This window comes from Galleria mellonella, unplaced genomic scaffold (genome assembly GCF_026898425.1).
Source record: "Galleria mellonella isolate WM207_F2 unplaced genomic scaffold, CSIRO_AGI_GalMel_v1 utg146, whole genome shotgun sequence".
Taxonomy (NCBI): Eukaryota; Metazoa; Arthropoda; class Insecta; order Lepidoptera; family Pyralidae; genus Galleria; species Galleria mellonella.
This window is the reverse complement of record NW_026441999.1, coordinates 5,827,789-5,841,003: the sequence shown is the minus strand read 5'-3', so window position 1 is coordinate 5,841,003 and position 13,215 is coordinate 5,827,789. Positions and strand designations below refer to the sequence as shown.

The 13,215-nt window shown below is 38.0% G+C and overlaps 1 protein-coding gene across 2 annotated transcripts in view; it reads left to right on the top strand.

Annotated features, from left to right (window-relative positions):
• Window positions 1-13,215, top strand: part of LOC113514821 (sex peptide receptor) — a 386,799-nt gene that overhangs the window by 224,566 nt on the left and 149,018 nt on the right. For both annotated transcript variants that reach the window (XM_052891839.1, XM_052891838.1), the window contains one exon: window positions 4,095-4,131. The gene's annotated coding sequence lies outside the window, so the exon portion shown is untranslated. The remainder of the gene's footprint in view (window positions 1-4,094; window positions 4,132-13,215) is intronic.

Sequence of the window (13,215 nt, the reverse complement as noted above, 5' to 3'; positions counted from 1 at the left end):
CTCTCCAAATGACCAAACCAACGCAACATTCCTTTTTCGATTTTGGTCACTACATCGACTTTCAGTCCACACTTCTCTCTAATCACACTGTTTCTTACTCTATCTTTTAAAGTAATACCACACATACTTCTCAAAGCTCTCATCTGTACAGCATTTATCTTACTTTCATGCTTCTTCTGCCATACCCACGATTCGCTTCCATACATGAGTGTTGGTGTCAGTACTCCTTGAATTATAGCAAGGCGAGCTTTGCTCGATACATTTTTACTTGACATAATCGAGAGCAGTGCACCGTTAACACTGTTTCCCGCTTTAACTCTCCTCTCAATATCTCTTTCACACTTCCCATCCCTCGTAAACAAAGAACCTAAATATAGAAACTCACTCACTTGCTCCACTTTTTCATCTCCTATCATAATCTGGCATGCCGTTAAACTTAACAAAGATTTATATATATATAATTTCTAAACCTCATGCATTTAGTTAAAGTTAAAGTAAATTTTTTTTTTCTGATACAGGAATGCTTAGATTTTTTTTTATGAAAGTCGTGACGGTGACCTGAAGGGAGAAAGGGATTGTTAGTAATAGAGTTTAACAGCCCTATTGCTAGCAATATAACCGTCCACTTCGCCTGCCAAGCGTGGCAGCTACTGACTAAGGGGCTAGTGGGAGGTTTATGTTCAGCAGTGAACAGGGAAACAAAGGCTGATATGATAATGACGAGATATTGCTATATTTTTTGCTCTTTTTCACACTTGATATATTCCCAAAAGTTTAATATATAATCTAAATATAATCTGAAATTCATGATAATATTTTTACCTTACTCATATTTATGGCATAAATCATGGAGTGTACATAAAGCGATACCAATCTACCGTATAATACATAAATAAAGCCTTTGAATAAGAAAACAAAGTTTCCAATTTTGTTTCTCTCAATATTTCATTGAGGTAGTGTATAATTTGCCTGTAATTTTTTATAATACAGGAGCCAAACGAGCATGTGGCTCACCTGACGGTAAGTTACTACCGCCGCCCATGATCACCCGCAACACCAGAGGCATTGCAGGTGTGCTGCCGATCTTTTGCAAAGGAATATGCTCTTTTCTTAAAGGTTATGATGTAGTAATACTTACACAAGCAAATTATTTTAACGTGTGATCCCGTAGGCCACCCGTTTCCTTTCCCGTGGGTATCGTAAGAGGCCAAGGGAACTTAATGGTCGGTGAATGGGCAGCAGCACACCTTTTAAAACATCGCTATAATATGTATGTTATGCCGATGATTGCAACATAAACATGTATGTTATGTAAATAAATAAAATAATAAAGAATTCTACTCTCTTTAAGATTATATCGCTCATTAGGAACCATTATGATCAATTTCTAGTAAACTCACCACGATGGACCGATTGACCTAACTTGATCTAAAACATTTCGTCAATAAAAATGCCTCTAATACCTAACGTCCCTCATCAGGTTTTGAGACTTAAGATTTTTTTTTTATATTTAGTATTTAACTATTATTTACATAGAGTGCATTTTTGGTTGTTGCATGTAAAAATATATACACAAAGTACACTAAAATGGAGTGGGCGTGTAATTAAAAGTAACCGTAACTACACTACAGTCAAGAGTTCTTGGCTGCTCTACACCTGTTATGGCGTAAGTCATAACAGTTCGCGATAATCAAGTAATTATTCTTTTATAAAATTGTAATTCTTAAATTACCTATTTATTAATTTATTGCACTATGATTTTTTTTTTATAATTAATAAGCTTAGTGTTGTACTAATAACAATTAAATTAAATTAACAAAAGTATTACTTTAAAATATTGGTATTGAGAGTTCGAAGGGCGCATATCTTATTTATACTCGCAAACAGTACAGAAAATAAAACACCAGCTCTTTGAGCTTTCCAATGACAACTCTATATTTTAAATTATCTACATGCTAATAGTTTACAGATGGCCAGCTCGAAGATTAACAATTACTTCTTACTACTATTATAAATGTGAGTTCGTATGTTTGCTACATCTTAACTCTTTATTGACTCAATAAATTCTCTGTTAATTTAAAATACTTGTATCATTTTGAATAGTGAAAAACTTACTCTATAATTTACCTCGTCATGCTGTCCACCCCATAAAACATATAATTTTCTTAATATATTTTAGGTTCTTTAAAATACTTAAATGTCAAGTAAAGTGACGGTCCCCTTAATGTAAAATTGTAACCATCTCCTACAGACATGGACGTAGGATTACAAAATACTTTTTTAATATAATAATGTATTTATAACATAAAATTTTCGGTAAGGTCAACTTGGTCTAATATTAACTTGCTAAAATTGAGATTTACTTTTTCTCAAAAATAAAATTATTTATACTAAACTAGCATTTAATAATATTATAAAATAACATTAAATATATTATGTATAAGTAAGTACACGCTCTAAATTAAAAAAGGCATGTAATTAAAAGAAACCTTAAATATACTAGAATCAAGAGTCTCTCGACCTTTTTTGGTTCAAGTTATAACAGTTTGCGGATAATCAAATAATTAAAAAAATTAATCATAAGTAGGCAGATAATTGTAATAAAAATTGATACCTCCATTATTATCAAATTACGACAATATATTACATAAATAGATCACAATGTGGACCCTGCATAAATAATTGTGGTTTATTCCTTGTAAATTTATCACAATAAGCGAACAAATTTCACTTCTTCCTCACCCATAGGTGAAAATGGAATGGAATTATGGGACTAGCGGCCTCAATGCTAGCAATAGCAATATATCAAGTTATTCTCCACGTAGTCTCCCCTTCCCTCCTGGAAACCATCATGGTTCATTCTTACTAAATTCGTCACAGAAGATGCCTGACCTGCTTTTTATCCTCGTCAATCATCCATTATAGATACTACAGGCTGAGTTACCATTGTATTGTTTAATAAACCACCGCCTGCTATTGCCAATGATATCGCTGGCGCCTTTAAATTGGGACCGTCTAAATCAAAGAATGTACCCGCTGCTAAACTTGTGGGAGTAAATGTTAGTCTTCAATTTGTCGTGTTTTCTTTGTCTCTAGTTACAGAGGCACGCAGCGAGACTCTTTGAATAAGAAATGACTTTAAATATTCCCAAGATCAAGGTAAATGACACTACGATAAGGGAAGTACACATAAATAAAATTATAATTATTGATATAGGTTTTATATATTATATATATATATGTGTAGACAACGTTTATGGCCACCATAAACATGAACCATAGACTGTAGTAATCATAACATATACTTGTGACAATATTCTATGCAATACTCATAATTACGTTGGCACTCCATGCTGTTAATTGTTTCTTTGTACAAAGTGAGAAATTAACCGATCATTAATTATTGTGTACGAACAATTATAATTTTTTAAGTCACTTCTGAGGAAATGGAAACTTAACTTATATTAAAATCCTCATCATCATCTCAGCATCAGAGGGAGACATTGTACAAAAGTCGATTGCTTGGGTACCTCTGTCCCATTCGTGTTTCAACCGTGAAGCAGTTGTATTTGCATGGCTGTGTTTCTGTTTGAAGAGTGGGATATGGCGTGGATTTACTGGGTACAGAGGAATAACACCTGAGTCCTCAGGAATGGCAACGCATGGGGGTATCATGGGCGAAACAGTATACTCTGTTATGTCCATAGTACTGCTCATGTCTATAGGCGACCCTTACCACTTTCCATCAGGTGGGCCGTCAGCTTGTTTGCCTTTCTAAGTTGTATAAAAAAAAGCCATTATCTATCCACTTCTGAACATAGGCCTCCTCCAAACACTGCCATAAGGAACGATCCTAAACCACCTGCATCTACTTTACTAAGTTCAAGAAGATTTATACAGGTTGTAATCAAAATTAGAGATACGTACAGCTAGGAAACTACCCCAGTTATAAAACAAATCAAGGCAGAAATTTCGAGAATTCGAAATTCAAAAACGACAGAAAGTATTAGTAGAGGAGCGTTAAAATTGTTTGTTATTTCTAATCATTGTTATGTCATTATATAAATTAATATTTTTTTTTTTTATATTTTCAGGTGTTGACACGACATCGTGAATACTGATCACCGAAATGTAAGGCTTTTTTCATCTTATTTTTTTTTTCAATCACTTTTTCCCCATTATCATTATCATTATCTCGGCCATGAATTATCTGTCCATAGACTATTGTAAGGAATGGTTCTGAACCACCTGCATCCACTGATTCCCTGCAATGCAATTGAGGTGGTCACTCTGTCTAATGGGGGGCGAGGGGGGGGGGGGTTGTTATACTACACTTCGTTTGCCCGTACGTGGTCGCAACAAGAACTTTTCTTCGTTGAGCTATGTGACCAGCCCATTACCACTTCAGCTTGCTTATCCTTGGGGCTTTGTCAGTGAAGTAACTGTAAAGTAGTAGTAAGTACTACTTGTAAATAAATAAATAAATACTACGATGCTTGTTTCAAATCCTATCACACAAAGAAAGTCCGAGCCCTCTCGATTGTTTTCTATATAATATAAAAATTTTATATATATATAAAACAATATATATATATATATATATATATATATATATATATATATATATATATATATATATATATATATATATATATATATATATATATATATATATAAAGTCTTCAAATTTAAGATTTTACAATTTTGATATTTTTCACTGAACTACTAATTTTTTTTTTATATCTTGAATAATTTAATTGTTTCCTCTCAAATTATAGAAAAAAATCATAGTAGACGTCCCTTAAATAATAAAGATCTTAAATTAAATAAAAAAGGTATTAATTTTTTTGTAAAAATTCCTTCCTTATTTAATTTAGTATGTGTATATTTAATTAATATCCACATACTATATGGGATAGAGAAGGATATAGACTACATTTTATCTCAATTAATAAACAAATTCCGGCGACGATTAATAAGAATGATACAACTTCGCGTGTAAAAGCTAAAGCTAAATAAATTCAAAAGAAATAAAAATCAAATATTATTCGTTAATAAATTATTATCGTTAAATTCGTTAGAAAAATCTTGAGAACGGCTGGAGCGAATTGGCTAATTAATTTTTTGAATGCCCATAATAGTCCAATTAAAATTTTTGGGGAAAGAGAAATTGGAAAAGTTACCAAGAAAGTTGTGAAACAAATCACGATCTTTCTATGCACTCTCGATCATAACTCACGAACGGGAATGACGTTTTTAATTGATTCTTTTTATCGTTTCGTTCGTTATATTTTTAAAGTTATTTTTTTTTTAATTACATCGCGACGTCAATAAACAAATCTGTTATAAAAAAACAAACAAGCTTTCGTAGCTTTTGGACTTCATTATCAGACTCTTGCCTACTTTATATAATCTAGCTTAGAATATATAGATACAGTGTATCCATAGAGATGCTTCGAAAACAACGGATCAACTTTTCCATATAATTTTGCGTGATAAATAGTTATGAGTGATTCCTTTATAACTTCTATATTTATTTTATCTTATAAATTCTGAATCTTTTTAATGCATAAACACTCATTATATTTATTAAATAATACGTCAAGATACATTTTATGCGTAAATCTTTAGAATACTGATAAAAAAAAACGAGTCGGCTAACTTGATAATTAGCTGACAAAAATTGACCCGTTTTTGAGGATCAATGCTCTATCTATATTTTAAGAAACAAGTTAGTAAAATAATAGAACAATTACGATTAGTGAAGATTGCCGTTAAAAGTGTTCTATATAGAAACATCTTATAACAATTTTTTTATACACCTTAGAATGGCAAACAAGCTGACGGCCCACCTGATGGAAAGTGGTAACCGTCGCCTATAGACATGAGCAGTACCATGGACATAACAGAGTGTACTGTTTCGCCCATGATACCCCCCATGCGTTGCCATTCCTGAGAACTCAGGTGTTATTCCACTGTACCCTATAAATTCACGCCATATCCCACCCTTCAAACCGAAACACAACCATGCAAACACAACTGCTTCACGGTAGAAACACGAATGGGACAGAGGTACCCAAGCAATCGAGTTTTGTACAAAGTCTCCTCTCCGATCAAATCAAATCAAGATAGAAACGAGATACATTACGGTGAGTGTAAAAATACAAGCACCAAGTACCTATATATTATATTTCCTAAAAATCCTTCAGGATAAGTGTATTGGTACACGAGTCATGTCTTCAAGAAGAGGATGGCTTGATTAATACCTAGGGACTGGAGAACGTAGTACCCTTCCTGTAATCGTAGAAAATTCGTGGATGTGGCATTATTTTAATACCTTTTCAATTGTAGAGACGTTTATCAGGTACAACATTGTCGCAACAGTCCAAGATCTTGTCAGGAATTGTTGTTGTTGTAACTTACTTTATTCCGCAGTTTGATAAATGTCAGATTATTTATCTCTGTGTTTCAAACTAAGGTTTTATAGACTGGTTTTTTTTAATGGATAATTATGAAATGGTAACCCTACCTATATCATCGATATAGGTTAGCAAGGTACCATTAAGGACGAAAGCAGGTCAGTTGGCTTATTCAATCAATTTCAAATCAAACTTCAACCACAATAGTTTCTAAAAGGAACCAAGTGGAGGCCAACCTGAAAGGGTATATTCTTAGCAATGAGAGCGTTAGTCTCTCAAAGTAAAATTGCGGTTGAAAATTGCTCCTGCATTAGAATTTTTCAACGCCAAGTATTTATAAATAGAGTGTTGACTGTACACGACAATAGATGGCGTAAACAATAATTGTGTAAAAATGATTCAATAAATTATAGTAACATGTAGATAGTAGGAAATGAATCCTACTAATATTATTATACGTTATAAAATTTTATGATGTATTTTAAACTGACTTCAAAAAAGGAGGGAGTTCTCAATTCAACTGTATTTTTTTATATTTCTTTCAAACATCAACTAATTTGGAGAATTCTTTTCTATAAAGAATACTTTCAGATTGATTCCATAGAAAGTTTATCAAAATAGGCTTAGTAGTTCAATTATTTAAATGAAATTAATTTAAATTACATTAAATTAAATTAAATTAAATTAAATTTATTGCGATGAATGTGGTAAGTTTAGGTAACATTATACATTTTGTGTAACCATGACATGTTTTATTGATATTTGGCATAGACTTAGTTTATATTTTCACTTAATACATAAGATACTTTATATACTGATGGCCGCGGGCAAAACCACGGGTAACAAGTACGACAATTTACGTATAATTAGATCGAGAAAGATCGACTAATTTCGAGATCAAATCGTGATCCTTATTTACGAGCAGCTATGACACAAGCGCGAACTTAAGCCTATATAATGTGTGCTTACGAAACTTTTACAATAAAAAAATACGACAATTAATTAATTTCACTTTATTAGATTCGTCATATTTCCTTTGTGTGCTATGTATATATTTATATGTATCAAGTGTATACCTGTATATGTAGTATATATTATTTGTTATAATAAGTATTTTAATAAATTCTATGTATTTGCGGTTTTTGTATTTTATGTACGTAAAAACTATTAACTCACTCTTGCGCCACCTACCCACTTCTATACGTTCTCCTTTAATCAAAGGTTGTCTGTAAGAAATTGCCCTAGCGATAAGACCGCCTTTTGTACCTTTATGTACTCGTATATATTTTAATCTTTAATATAACTACTGTTTTGTAACACTTGAATTGTTTATATGTCATTGTTTATTTTTATGTTCCTGGTGAAATAAAGAGTTAAGAGTTAAGATTTAGATTAGTTAAGAGTTGTATGTATGTGTATGTGTGTATGTATTTGTGTGTGTGTGTGTGTGTGTGTGTGTGTGTGTGTGTGTGTGTGTGTGTGTGTGTGTGTGTGTGTGTGTGTGTGTGTGTGTGTGTGTGTGTGTGTGTGTGTGTGTGTGTGTGTGTGTGTGTGTGTGTGTGTGTGTGTGTGTGTGTGTGTGTGTGTGTGTGTGTGTGTGTGTGTGTGTGTGTGTGTGTGTGTGTGTGTGTGTGTGTGTGTGTGTGTGTGTGTGTGTGTGTGTGTGTGTGTGTGTGTGTGTGTGTGTGTGTGTGTGTGTGTGTGTGTGTGTGTGTGTGTGTGTGTGTGTGTGTGTGTGTGTGTGTGTGTGTGTGTGTGTGTGTGTGTGTGTGTGTGTGTGTGTGTGTGTGTGTGTGTGTGTGTGTGTGTGTGTGTGTGTGTGTGTGTGTGTGTGTGTGTGTGTGTGTGTGTGTGTGTGTGTGTGTGTGTGTGTGTGTGTGTGTGTGTGTGTGTGTGTGTGTGTGTGTGTGTGTGTGTGTGTGTGTGTGTGTGTGTGTGTGTGTGTGTGTGTGTGTGTGTGTGTGTGTGTGTGTGTGTGTGTGTGTGTGTGTGTGTGTGTGTGTGTGTGTGTGTGTGTGTGTGTGTGTGTGTGTGTGTGTGTGTGTGTGTGTGTGTGTGTGTGTGTGTGTGTGTGTGTGTGTGTGTGTGTGTGTGTGTGTGTGTGTGTGTGTGTGTGTGTGTGTGTGTGTGTGTGTGTGTGTGTGTGTGTGTGTGTGTGTGTGTGTGTGTGTGTGTGTGTGTGTGTGTGTGTGTGTGTGTGTGTGTGTGTGTGTGTGTGTGTGTGTGTGTGTGTGTGTGTGTGTGTGTGTGTGTGTGTGTGTGTGTGTGTGTGTGTGTGTGTGTGTGTGTGTGTGTGTGTGTGTGTGTGTGTGTGTGTGTGTGTGTGTGTGTGTGTGTGTGTGTGTGTGTGTGTGTGTGTGTGTGTGTGTGTGTGTGTGTGTGTGTGTGTGTGTGTGTGTGTGTGTGTGTGTGTGTGTGTGTGTGTGTGTGTGTGTGTGTGTGTGTGTGTGTGTGTGTGTGTGTGTGTGTGTGTGTGTGTGTGTGTGTGTGTGTGTGTGTGTGTGTGTGTGTGTGTGTGTGTGTGTGTGTGTGTGTGTGTGTGTGTGTGTGTGTGTGTGTGTGTGTGTGTGTGTGTGTGTGTGTGTGTGTGTGTGTGTGTGTGTGTGTGTGTGTGTGTGTGTGTGTGTGTGTGTGTGTGTGTGTGTGTGTGTGTGTGTGTGTGTGTGTGTGTGTGTGTGTGTGTGTGTGTGTGTGTGTGTGTGTGTGTGTGTGTGTGTGTGTGTGTGTGTGTGTGTGTGTGTGTGTGTGTGTGTGTGTGTGTGTGTGTGTGTGTGTGTGTGTGTGTGTGTGTGTGTGTGTGTGTGTGTGTGTGTGTGTGTGTGTGTGTGTGTGTGTGTGTGTGTGTGTGTGTGTGTGTGTGTGTGTGTGTGTGTGTGTGTGTGTGTGTGTGTGTGTGTGTGTGTGTGTGTGTGTGTGTGTGTGTGTGTGTGTGTGTGTGTGTGTGTGTGTGTGTGTGTGTGTGTGTGTGTGTGTGTGTGTGTGTGTGTGTGTGTGTGTGTGTGTGTGTGTGTGTGTGTGTGTGTGTGTGTGTGTGTGTGTGTGTGTGTGTGTGTGTGTGTGTGTGTGTGTGTGTGTGTGTGTGTGTGTGTGTGTGTGTGTGTGTGTGTGTGTGTGTGTGTGTGTGTGTGTGTGTGTGTGTGTGTGTGTGTGTGTGTGTGTGTGTGTGTGTGTGTGTGTGTGTGTGTGTGTGTGTGTGTGTGTGTGTGTGTGTGTGTGTGTGTGTGTGTGTGTGTGTGTGTGTGTGTGTGTGTGTGTGTGTGTGTGTGTGTGTGTGTGTGTGTGTGTGTGTGTGTGTGTGTGTGTGTGTGTGTGTGTGTGTGTGTGTGTGTGTGTGTGTGTGTGTGTGTGTGTGTGTGTGTGTGTGTGTGTGTGTGTGTGTGTGTGTGTGTGTGTGTGTGTGTGTGTGTGTGTGTGTGTGTGTGTGTGTGTGTGTGTGTGTGTGTGTGTGTGTGTGTGTGTGTGTGTGTGTGTGTGTGTGTGTGTGTGTGTGTGTGTGTGTGTGTGTGTGTGTGTGTGTGTGTGTGTGTGTGTGTGTGTGTGTGTGTGTGTGTGTGTGTGTGTGTGTGTGTGTGTGTGTGTGTGTGTGTGTGTGTGTGTGTGTGTGTGTGTGTGTGTGTGTGTGTGTGTGTGTGTGTGTGTGTGTGTGTGTGTGTGTGTGTGTGTGTGTGTGTGTGTGTGTGTGTGTGTGTGTGTGTGTGTGTGTGTGTGTGTGTGTGTGTGTGTGTGTGTGTGTGTGTGTGTGTGTGTGTGTGTGTGTGTGTGTGTGTGTGTGTGTGTGTGTGTGTGTGTGTGTGTGTGTGTGTGTGTGTGTGTGTGTGTGTGTGTGTGTGTGTGTGTGTGTGTGTGTGTGTGTGTGTGTGTGTGTGTGTGTGTGTGTGTGTGTGTGTGTGTGTGTGTGTGTGTGTGTGTGTGTGTGTGTGTGTGTGTGTGTGTGTGTGTGTGTGTGTGTGTGTGTGTGTGTGTGTGTGTGTGTGTGTGTGTGTGTGTGTGTGTATATATACTATTATATATATTTTTATGTTCATCAATATCATATATAATATCAATAATCATCTGCTCTCGATTATTTGGTTTGGTTTATTGTGGAAACTTTACTAATTTATGTTATGGTTATGTATACTATTTTATATGTTTTAGATATTGTATGTTTCCCTTTCAAAGTAAAATAAAAAAATAAATAAAATGAATAAATAAAAAAGAGCGCTACATACATACCGCATCTAAAAATTTATAACGCCAACACAGTCTCGTTTGGAACGTGGCGTCAGCCAGACACCGAAGTCGCATCCCAACTAACTACCGGCTTTATTAGCCCTGCTCTCGCCCCTCGCTTTATTATATAATAAAAATATAATCCGCCAAAGATACTTCACGGAACTTCACGAGCGCTTTCAATTTCTGCCACGTCGTCGCGCGTCCACTTTGTTGAATGGTCGTATGTTTATAATGTATTCTCAAATATATTCGTACTTTATCAGTTTTATCACAAAACAAATGTTAAAAATTTCATTTTTCGAACATATATTCAAAGATAAAATATTAGCGCCTCGACCTGTCGAACTGTCCGACTCGACCCACTGAAACTGCGCAAAGATGTTGCATCTTGCATCTTCTACCAAATTTATAATAATAATAATAAACTCTTTATTGCGCATAGTAGAGATGTATACAAGGAGTATTTATACAGAATGTGCATATACAAAAGGCGGCTTTATCGCTAAAAGCAATCTCTTACAGACAACCTGGGGAGTGCTCTGAGAAATTGTTCGGATTGATACCTTCTGCTGATTTTCACCACCGTACAACCCGCCATAAACTAAAGTTTCATCCCAACCATCTAAACGAGTGGCGGTCTTCCACCATGCGTTTTTCAAGGCACTTTCTTTTTTTTTTTTTTTTTACAACACAGGGGGCAAACGAGCATGCGGCTCACCTGGTGGTAAGTGACTACCGCCGCCCATGATCACCCACAACACCAGCGGCATTGCAGGTGTGCTGCCGGCCTTTTAAAAAGGAATATACTTTTTTCTTGAAGGTTATGTTGTCGTATCGGTTCGGAAATACTGCTGCTGGAAGTTGATTCCAAAGAATGGTTGTGCGTGGAAGAAAGTGCCTTGAAAAACGCACGGTGGAAGACCGCCACTCGTCCAGATGATTGGGATGAAACTTTAGTTTGTGGCGGGTTGTACGGTGGTGAAAATCAGCAGCAGGTATCAATCCGAACAATTCCTCAGAACACTCCCCATGATAAATTCGGTAGAAGATGCACAGAGACGCAACATCTCTGCGCAGTTTCAATGGGTCAAGTCGGACAGTAAGGCGTTGACTATCGATAATTCGAGCCGCCCGACTTTGAATGCGGTCTAACGGAAGGAGTTGGTACTGTGGCGCTCCTGCCCACAGGTGAGAACAGTATTCCATATGCGGCCTGACTTGGGCTTTATATAATTTCAGGCGGTGTTCTGGCATGAAATATCGTCTCACCCTATTGAGCACTCCTAACTTTTTGGAAGCTATCTTAGCCTTCTCCTCCAGATGACCGCAAAAATGGACGTCGCAAGATATATCAACGCCCAGAATTCCTAGACTTGACTTTTTATCAAGGGAAGTGCCCTGAAAGTGAGGAGATACAACAAACGGCGTCTTTTTTGCGGTAAACGCGCAGACTTGTGTCTTTTTGGGGTTAAATTGGACAAGATTTTGTTCACCCCAGATCGAAACTTGATGGAGTGAAGTTTCGATTTCAGACACAAGTCTATTCCGGCACTCATCGGTATGTGCCCGCGAGATCTTTGCATGACCGGTATATAATGTATCTCCTGTACTGTCGTCCGCATAGCAATGAATATTACTTATCTGTAACATATCATTGATATGCAGAAGAAACAGAGTCGGAGATAGTACACAGCCTTGCGGGACACCAGCATTCAAAGGTTTTAAATCAGAGCATGCACCGTCGACTACGACCTTAATGCTACGTTCCTTGAGAAAACTGGCGACCCAAATGCACAGTCTCGCAGGCAACCCAAATGAAGGTAGCTTTGAAAGCAGCGCTCTATGCCACACCCGATCAAAGGCCTTCGCAATATCCAGACTAACTGCTAAGGCCTCTCCTTACTCTCGATTGCCACTGCCCATCGGTGTGTTAAGTAAGCTAAAAGATCACCGGCCGAACGTCCCTGTCGAAAGCCATACTGGCGATCACAGATCAGCCGGTGCTCTTCTAGGTACCGGAGCAGTTGACGGTTAATGATGGATTCCATAACCTTCGAGAATAAGGAAGTGATAGCTATGGGCCTATAGTTAGCTGGATCTGAGCGATCTACCTTTTTTAGGGATCGGATGCACCAGAGCAGTCTTCCAAAACTTTGGGACTATGCCCGATGAGTAGCTAAGCCGAAAAAGACGCGTAAGAACCGGAGCCAACTCTGGTGCGCACGTCCTAAGCACAATTGGAGGAATACCATCAGGCCCACTCGACTTATGGATTTCGAGGGAGAAAAGTGCTCTACGCACTGAGCTATGCGTGAATTTAATGTCAGGCATAGAGCTCCTACAACACGTGATGGTCGGTGGTGGTTTCTCCCCGTCATCCAATGTCGAGTTTGACGCAAAGATGGATCCAAGAAGATCGGCCTTTTCTTTAGCGTTCTGGGCCAACGAGTCATCCTCCCTGCGCAAAGGTGGAAAAGATGACTTACAGAAATTCCCTTGTGCAGCTTTGGCAAGAGACCAGAAAGCTCGAGTCCCAGAGGGCAAACTAGCCAGTCTCTTGCCAATTCTACTAATATGCTCT